The sequence below is a fragment of the Triticum dicoccoides genome, chromosome 5A, assembly GCF_002162155.2.
Source record: "Triticum dicoccoides isolate Atlit2015 ecotype Zavitan chromosome 5A, WEW_v2.0, whole genome shotgun sequence".
NCBI lineage: Eukaryota > Viridiplantae > Streptophyta > Magnoliopsida > Poales > Poaceae > Triticum > Triticum dicoccoides.
Genome location: NC_041388.1, coordinates 5,177,424 through 5,187,300, shown reverse-complemented (window position 1 = coordinate 5,187,300; position 9,877 = coordinate 5,177,424).

Here is a 9,877-nt window from a genome sequence, read left to right as displayed (position 1 = left end):
TGGGCGGTTTGGCGTTGCGACTCGTGTGGCGACAACGATGGTGGAGAGCAGAGCTGGTCGCGGCTTGTCCTTCTGATGTCGACGGTCCAGTGCGCCAATGGGTGCGCCTATGCTGGTTTCGCGCTGTGACAGAGAAGTCGGAGCTGCGGTTGGTGGTGCCACGGCGGCAACGATGACTCCATGAGGGTGGTTTTCAGCGGGCGGTGCTCCCCGGGTGTTGCTTTGGACTAGGTCGGTGCGAGGCTTGCAACTTTCCCATGTGAAGCTCTTCAGCAAAATCGGAGCTGCCATGTCCTCGACGCTTCGGTCGATTGTTTGGCATTTGTGGCCAGGTCGTCCGTGCGTGCCCCGTGGGGGTTGTAATCTAGGTTTTGCCCGGTTTTTCTCTAATTAACCGCGCCACTCTCTTCTGCTTAATCAATGAAAATGGCAAATCTTTTGCCTCGTTTCAAAAAAAAAAAGCTTAAACTTGAAACGGAACTTAGTTACACGAGTTTCTTCGCTCGTGACGTGTCTAGTATGCTAGAAAATTGTGCCCAGTTAGCAATATTAATAAAATTTGCGTGGTAGAAAGTATAGTACCATTGACTAGATTGTTATCCACCTACAACCCAACTGTGCACTGAAAGCATCTTCCCACTCACTACAAACTCTCTTATTTACTCCCTTCATCCATATATACAAGGTGCTGGTTATATTAGCACATTTTTCATTAATCTAATTCATGAATAGATAATAAATATGACATTCACGGTATGCAACTCACACCAAGTGTGTATGTACATAGCATAGAACCAAAACATTTATGAACATAACATATACGGCTAGCATATGAATAAGCAAATAGTGGATGAACAAATTATATCCTTCAATAGGCCAGGCTAAGGCCGCAGCGGCTTCGGCCTCTTCTGTGACCTTCTTCTTTGCGGCGGCGTTGTTGACCGTGAAGTCGATACAGGAGACAAGGACGTCACACTCGCATGCATGTCTTAGTAATCGAAAACGACACTGGAGTAGCAGTAATGAGCAATCAGAACATTAAAAAAGAAAGAAAGAAAAGAGCAAGCCAAGTCGTCGTTCACGTGCTGTCACTCGCAGTCTTGGTCTCACTACTTGTACACTTGAGTAGCACTAATCCAAGTCGGGCACGATTAGTAGCAATGCATGTTGAAAACATGAATCGAGAGTTGATTTTTAAAGCACGGGTGTATTGGAGGACCTTATTTTAAATAATTAAAAAAAGATTTAAAGTTTCAAAATATTCCAAAAATAATTCTATATGAACACATGAATGTATATTACACGTGTTAAATTTGTTGATATGAAATAAATAAACATGTGAGCTATATAAAAATAACACAATGGTGATTTCTAAATAGTAAATAATGCATGCACCGTTTCTCTTTTCAAAATCACGGATTTTGTCATTTTTGTGTAACTCATATGGCTATCCATGTCAAACAAAAACTTATGTCATCATCATCAGAATTTGCGTGTGTAATGTACATCCATATGAAGGTTGATTTTTTTCGGAATATTTTAAAACTTAAAAAGAAAACTATTTTGACACTATTTAAAATATAGGGCTCACTAGAGGTCGTCTACCAAAGTGACATTCTGTACACTGGAGTAGCAATCGAAAATGGCGCAGCCTCTACATGGTCACGTGCATTATGAATAGTGCAGAGAATATAGACCAATCATTCACTGACTAAAATCAGAATATTGGCAGTGACTAAATGTGAAACCAATACGAATAATATGCCCACTGTTAGGCCACATGCAATGAAACTTACTTCTGTCTACTCTTAGTCCACAAAAGAAAAGACTAAGAGTAACCTGCATGCATGCCAGTCTAAGCTCAAACTTGAAACGTATCCTAGGTACACGAGTTTCCTCGCTTGTGCCGTGTATTGACCAGATTGCTTTCTCGCCTAGTAGCTTAGCTGCACACTCAAAGTATCTTCTCAATCACCACAAATGCGACCTTTTCTTTTGTTTATTTAAGAAAAGTATGTCAAGCAATGCCACATGCAGTGAAACTGACTTGTGTCTACTCTTAGTCCACAAAATAGTACTAGGATGCATGCGTGTAAGTCTAAGCTTAAACTTGAAACGAATCTCAGATACATGCATTTCTTGATTCGTGCCGTGTCTACAAGGGTAGAAAATTGTGCCCAGTTAGTACTATTAATAAAATTTGCATGGTAGAAAGTATAGTACCATTGACTAGATTGTGCACTGACTGAGGACATCTCCAACATTGACCCTGAAACTGCCTGCGTACGTTCGGACTGCATGGTCCAAACGTGTGGTGCCCTCCAACGCGGGCCTGTGTCGGTCCACCGACCGGTCTAGACGCATTTTTTTTCCGCAAAATAGAGAGTTGGTGGCTTTGTTGGAGTCCGTACAACATACACCTAGGACTCTGACACCCCCGGGCCACTAAATCCCCCCTCCCGGTCCTATTTTCTTCCAATCCAGCCATTCTTCCCCTTACTTTGCATCCGCATCATCCTCCTCCGACGCGCCACTGTACCTCTTCGGCCGGCACACAGGCATTGCCGGACCTCCGCAACAAGTACCGACGCGCCCGCTCGCCTTTTACGACGGCGTCATCCACCCAGAACCCTGTTTGTAGGCAGGTACACCACCCAACCCTCCCTTCGGATTCATCCATGGCGGTCATCACACCCGATAGATGTTTGGTCAAATGCCATTTAGCTTATTTTCGGACGCCATGTCATTATTTTAGAGTACGAAGGATGGCGGGCTACTCGACCATGATGGATGAGTTGTTGTGCGATGCTTGGTTGGCCGTATTCGCGGACTTTGTAGGCAGGAGCAGAGGGGGCCGTTCTGGCAGTGCATGCATGATTCGTTTCACGCGCAAAAGCACATTGGACCCTACAACATACACATCATCCATGATCGCAATGTGAGATCATTATTGTATCGATGGCACACGATCCAAACAAAGTCACCAAGTTTTGTGGCACCGTTGATATGTTGGAGGGCAGCTGGCCATTGAGCGCAGCAGCCGAAGAGATCGTAAGTTTTGCTTCTTCTTACTCAACGTGTTGATTCATTCATTCATACGCGTTGTCGTAATGTACCACATGATAGAGGGACAATCATTTACATGTATACACTGCTGGATGAAACTGAAGGGGCAGTATGTGTGGGACAACATGATCCGTTCAAGAAAAGCTAGTTGAATATTTGGTTAATCTTGTTTAATTTGAATATTATTTTACTGGACTTTATTTGCATGCTATGTATGGATGATTTGTGCTATTTTCTATCCAAACATTGATGAAATCCGTCGTGTTTGCCTGAATTTCATCCGGTTAGTTCAAACAATGGTTGAATTGTATGCGGCAGCGTTAGAAGGTCGACTCCCGTCACTGGTAGAAAAAAGGCCTATAGTCCCGGTTCGTAAGGGCCTTTAGTCCCGGTTCCTGAACCGGGGCTAAAGTGTCGGTACTAATGCCCCGACCCTTTAGTCCCGGTTCAGTCCAGAACCGGGACTGATGGGCCTCCACGTGGGCAGTGCGTAGAGCCCAGTCAGGAGACCCTTTGGTCCCGGTTGGTGGCACCAACCGGGACCAATAGGCATCCACGCGTCAGCATTTCTGTGGCTGGGGTTTTTGTTTTTTTTTTGAAAGGGGGAGGGGGGTTGGGGGTTTTGGGGGGTTAATTTAGGTGTTTCATATATTGTGTTAGCTAGCTATAATTAATAGAGAGAAGTGTCCTCTCTTATGTCCGTGCTTGGTCGACGCTACGTACTATACATACGTATAGAGAGGATTAGACACACTGGCTAGCTAGTAAGCAAACGAAGAAAACAGAAGATCGTGATGAATATATATGCATACAGAGAGAAGTGATATCGACCACCTCTCTTTCTCCGAGAGATTGGTCGAACAACAAGTTCTCGTAAATCTGTCTGACACTACCGGCTACATATATACAATAATTATCTCTTACAAATATAATCATACGGACTCAGGGTCAACATAGAATTCTCCGTCTTCAGGGATCACGTGGTCAAGAAAGAATGCCGCCAATTCCTCTTGAATTGCTCGCATGCGAGCTAGTGCTAGGAGTTCATCCCGCTTCCGAAACATCTAATTTAAAGAAGGGGGTCAATACATATATATATATATATGAATGAATGAAACTCAACACAAATGATGGTAATAAAATAAAATTGTGAATGTTGTTATTTACGTACTTCATATTGTTCGTCAGTGTAGCCCCGCTCACACGTCGTGTGGCGGATGGACTCGCAAACATAGTATCCACAGAAAGCATTCCCTTGTTCCTGCCACAACCACTTTACAAGAAATAGAGGTTAATCAAACTGATAAGCAAGAATGCCAAATGGTATTGATGAAACTAGCGCTTGAATGACTAGTAGATGCGCTTAAAATGCTACTATAGCTAGTACTTACTTTCGGGTGTCTAAATTGCAGCTCCTTCGGCAGTCCCGGAGCTTTCCTGGTGAATTTTCTCCAAACCCTGCCGGATAAAGAAAACAATTACTTGATATATTAGGAAATGAACAAAGTTGCTGATATGATGGATAATGATCGATTTAACTTACTTCTCGAGTATTTGAGTCATGTCTGCATAGTCCTTGGGATCTTTTCGTCTTGAGTCTAAGACGGTTACTAGTCCCTGCTCAAGATTAATATGTAGGAGAATATAGTGGAAACTGCACACGCATGCATAACTCATCAATTACATTACTATAACCTTGACTAATATATAAGGGAAACCGAATACGGACAAGACAGTAACACTCACTTGAAGTTGTAAGGAAAGAGTATTATATCTTTGTTTTGATTTATTATCAACGATTGTAGCATGCTGGCCTCAGTATCTGCGGCATGAAATTTAAGCTGAGTTGCATCTATGAGATATGTGTTAATGAACCCAATATCACCGACTTGTCTTTTCTTCAATTCGATGATCTTCAATCTGCATAATATAGTGAGGATGATTATAAATACATGCAATGAAAGAGCTAAGCTATATAGAGAAACTTAATGATAGAAGTAGTACTACTTACAGACAGTAGCAGGCGACCGTTGTTTTATCGAGGGCCAATTGATTGAAAAACTGATACAACTCCTCAAATGGAACAGGCAACAGATCAATTCCAACGAGGTCATGCTCCTTTTTAACTTTCAAATACAAAGTACTCCTCCCCCCAGAGTCTCTGCAGATTTTCAAGTACCAATCATGCAATCTTCGCATCATCGTTGATAGAGATCTTTCATCTTTGACGAGAGGCTTCCCTTACTCGTATCTTTGTATCTGCATCTCCATGGGTTCATAATGTACTTCGTCGGGCAGGTAATCTGCAAGATTGCTATAACCGGGCACCATCCTCGGATCATTAGCGACGTTGTGGCTAGGCACCTTGAGCAGGGGGCACGATTGCTTCGCTTGTTCGCCGAGCTGGGCAATTTGTTTCCCAGCTCGTCGTTCTTTCAGCCTTTGATCACTGACAGTACTTCCCGACCGCTCCGCTTCGGCAAATTCCTTTCCAATAATGCGGTCATAGTTTCCTTTCGGCGGATCAGACTTCGGTGGTTTTGTCAGGGCAGCCAGAGTGCGCTTCACTTTCACCCGATCTACCTTCTCCTCCGGAGGTGGATGTTTCTTTGCTTTCACCCCTTGAAAGAATTTCCTCACTTCTTCTCGCGCGATCTCGGCGTTCTCCTCCTGGGTCCTCTCGTATGGTAACTTCTCTGGAGTCTTCAGAGAAGGACCGAATCTGTCTGTCCTCCCGCCTCTGGTTGTACTACTAGATGCCGACCGAGCAGACAGAGCGGTTGTCTTCTTTACTTGCTTAAGAGGCGGAGGAGAAGGACTACGACGCGCCGGAGCAGCTGGAGCGGCGGCAGGTCTCTTCCGCCCTTGCTGACGAGGCGGAGAAGGAGGAGGCTGGCTGCTCGGGCGCGTCGGCGCAGGCGGAGAAGGAGGCGGAGTGCCGCCACGCGCCGGAGAAGGAGCTAGCCGAGGGCCCTGATCGTCACTCGCCGGAGGAGGAGGCGGTGGAGGAGGCGGGGTGCCCTGACTCGCCGGAGGAGGAGGCGGAGGCGTCCAGTTCGGAAGGTTGATGAGCTCTTTCCGCCATAAGCATGGAGTCTTCAGAGCAGACCCCAGCCGAGTCTCCCCTTCACCGGTAGGGTGGTCAAGCTGGAGGTCCTCAAATCCCTCCGTTATCTCATCCACCATCACCCTAGCATATCCTTCTGGAATCGGCCGGCAGTGAAAAGTTGCGCCGGGTTCAGTAGGATAAACAGAGCCAACAGCCGCCTTGACCTTCAAATTCATCCATTGCGTCATAAGGTGGCAATTTTGAGACTCCGTGATAGCATCCACGGGATAGCTGGCAGGAGCCGTCAAGGCATGCTCCGGCTGAAGCAGCTCGGTGGAAGCCACGCTGCTTCTGCGCTGAGATGGCGGGGTAGCTTCGGGGGAGGCTTCGGCAGTACGTTTGCTGCGATTTGCTTCTCGTTCCTCTATTGCGTCTACCCTTGCTTGCAGCGCCTGCATTTGGGTCTGCTGCACTTTTTTCCTCCTCTCATGGGATTTGTAACCGCCTGCGTCCGGAAACCCAACCTTCCACGGAATGGAGCCTGGCGTGCCTCGTGTCCGTCCAGGGTGCTCAGGATTCCCGAGGGCCATTGTGAGCTCGTCGTTCTCTCTGTCTGGAAAGAACATCCCTTCCTGCGCTGCTTCGATATACTGCTTAAGCTTACTGACTGGTATGTCCATTTGATCGTTCGTCCAAATGCACTTCCCTGTTTCAGGGTCCAAGGTTCCGCCAGCCCCGAAGAACCAAGTCCGGCAACGGTCTGGCCAGTTATTTGTCTCTGGTTCGATCCCTTTATGAACCAGATCATTCTCAATCTTGGACCACTTAGGCCGGGCTACAAGGTAGCCACCTGACCCCGTGCGATGGTGAAGCTTCTTCTTCGCAGCATTTTGCTTGTTTGTCTCCGACATCTTCTTACTCTTTTCCGATGTCTTGTGGGCCACAAATGCGGGCCAGTGATCTCTGATCTTCTCATATCTGCCCTTGAATTCCGGTGTCTCATTATTTTCGACAAACTTATTCAGCTCTTTCTTCCACCTCCTGAATAGTTCTGCCATCCTCTTCAGAGCAAAAGACTTGATTAATTTCTCTTTAGCTGAGTTCTTTGGATTATCCTCTGGCGGTAGGGTGAAATTTGACTTCAGCTCAGTCCAAAGATCATCTTTCTGCATATCATTGACATAAGACACCTCAGGGTCTTCTGTAGCCGGCTTAAACCATTGCTGGATGCTTATCGGGATCTTGTCCCTAACCAGAACCCCGCACTGAGCAACAAAGGCGCTCTTTGTCCGGAGGGGTTCAATAGGTTGGCCGTCGGGCGCGATTGCTGTGATCTCAAGCTTTTCATCCGAGCTCAACTTTTTCTTCGGGCCTCATCTCTTTACCGAAGTTGTGCTCGATCCAGAGGGCTAGAAAAAAGAACAAAGACTTAATTAATATGTGTACATACCAAAACAATGAATGCATCAATCAGCTAGTCAGCATAGACTTAACTAATATACATACCTGGCCGGACTCGGTTCGGTCACCGGAGCCGTCATCACGGTCTCCTTCTTGCACCGGCATTGGGTCACCGGAGCCGTCCTCATGTTCTTCTTCTTACACCGGCATTAGGTCACCGTAGCCAGCTTGTTCACCCTCTCCTTCCAGACCATCGGTGTCGTTGAGAAACAACGAGACGGCATCACTTCCTTCTGCGATTATCTCCCTCAACAACGCTTCTTTTGCTTCGTCTCGGGCGGTGTCCATAGTTTCTACAAATATTTACAACATGGAAATTATTATTCAAACATGACAGATGGATATATTAGTGCCAAACGTACAACTAGCTACCTAATCATAGCAAGCTACCGGGAGGGGGTATATATCGACAACGACGACACTACATCTATGTCCCTCGACGACCCTCGTTCCCGATAAAAAAAAGAGGAAGAAGAAGAAAAAAAAGAGGAGGAGGAAGAATAGAGGAGAAGAACTCCTCTATTCTTTCTTCTCCTCTTTTTTTTCTTCTTTCTCTTCTTTTTTTATCCTCTTCTTCCTCTCATGTTCGAGAGGATCGCCGAGGGGTCGGGAGGTTGCGTAGTGTCAAAGGATTCAACAAAACCATGTCTTCATCATTAGGCGAAAGTAACATGTGCATGATGGTACGAAGCTCTTCAAAGTTGTTCTGGAACGGAGTCCCAGATAGGATAATTCGCTTTTTGGTACAAAGTTCAGCAAGAGCCTTCCGAATATCGCTATTTGGAAGGCCTTTGCTGAATTTGTACCAAAAGGCGGATTATTCTATCCGGGACTCCATTCCAGAACAACTTTGCAGAACTTCGTACCAACATGCCCTGGTTACTTCCGGCTAATGATGAAGGCATGGATTTCTTCAATACTTTGACACTAGGAAACCTCTCTCGACCCCTCGGCGATCCTCGACCCCTCGAACCCTCGACGACCCTGGAACCCTCGACGACCCTGGAACCCTCGACCCCTAGACGACCCTGCTGGAACCCTCGACCCTATAGAACCCTCAAACCCTCGACCCTGAAACCCTCGACCCTTGACCCCTTAACGACCCTCGACCCTCTACCCTAGTTCCCGACCCTTGACCCCTCGGCGATCCTCGACACCCTCGTTCCCGATAAGAATTAAGAAGAAGAAGAAGAAGAAGAAGAAGAAGAAGAAGAAGAAGAAGAAGAAGAAGAAGAAGAAGAAGAAGAAGAAGAAAATAGAGGAGAAGAAGAAAGGAATGGCTAGAGGAGAAGATCGAAAAAAGAAGAAGAAAAAAAAGAGGAGAAGATGAAAGGAATAGTGGAGAAGAAGAGAAAATAGAATATATTCTATTTTCTCTTCTTCTCCACTATTCCTTTCTTCTTCTCCTCTTCTTTTTCTTCTTTTTTCTTCTTCTTATTTATTTCTCCTCTTCTTTTCAGCAGAGGAAACCCTAAATAGCTAGCAAGTATCGTGGGTGTGAGATACATGTGGCCGTCGGTGTCGGACACTACATCCACGTCTCACAAGTGACGTGGGCGTCGAAGCCCGCGCCACTTGTGGGATGTGGATGTAGTGTCCGACACCGACGGTACATGTATCTCACATCGACGATACTTTCTATTTAGGGTTTCCCTCTACCGCTCGGCGACCCTCTCGATGACCCTCGTTCCTGATAAAATAAAGAGGAAGAATAAGAAGAAAAAAGAAGAGAAGAAAGAATAGAGGAGAAGACTTCCTCTTCTTCCTCTCCTCTTCTTCTCCCTCTTCTTCCCCTTCTTCCTCGCCTCTCTCATGAATGTCCGACGTTCTCGACCCCCCCCCACGTGTCGAAGAAAAAAAGAAGAAAAAAATAGGAGAAGAAGAAAGGAATAGAGGAGAAAAGAGAAAATAGAATATATATTCTATTTTTCTCTTCTTCTCCTCTATTCCTTTCTTCTTCTCCTCTTCTTTTTCTTCTTTTTTCTTCTTCTTATTTATTTCTCCTCGTCTTCCTCTCCCCTCTCGGCGACCCTAGACCCCCTCTTGACCCTCGACCCCTAGGCGACCGTCGACCCCTCTCTTTTTTTTTCTTCCTCTTCTTTTTTATCCTCTTCTTCCTCTACCGCTCGGCGACCCTCGACGACCCTCGTTCCCGATAAAAAAGAGAGGAAGAAGAAGAAAAAAAAGAGGAGAAGAAAGAATAGAGGAGATCTTCTCCTCTATTCTTTCTTCTCCTCTTTTTTCTATTCTTATTCCTCTTCTTTTTTTATCCTCTTCCTCCTCTCATGTTCGACGACCCTC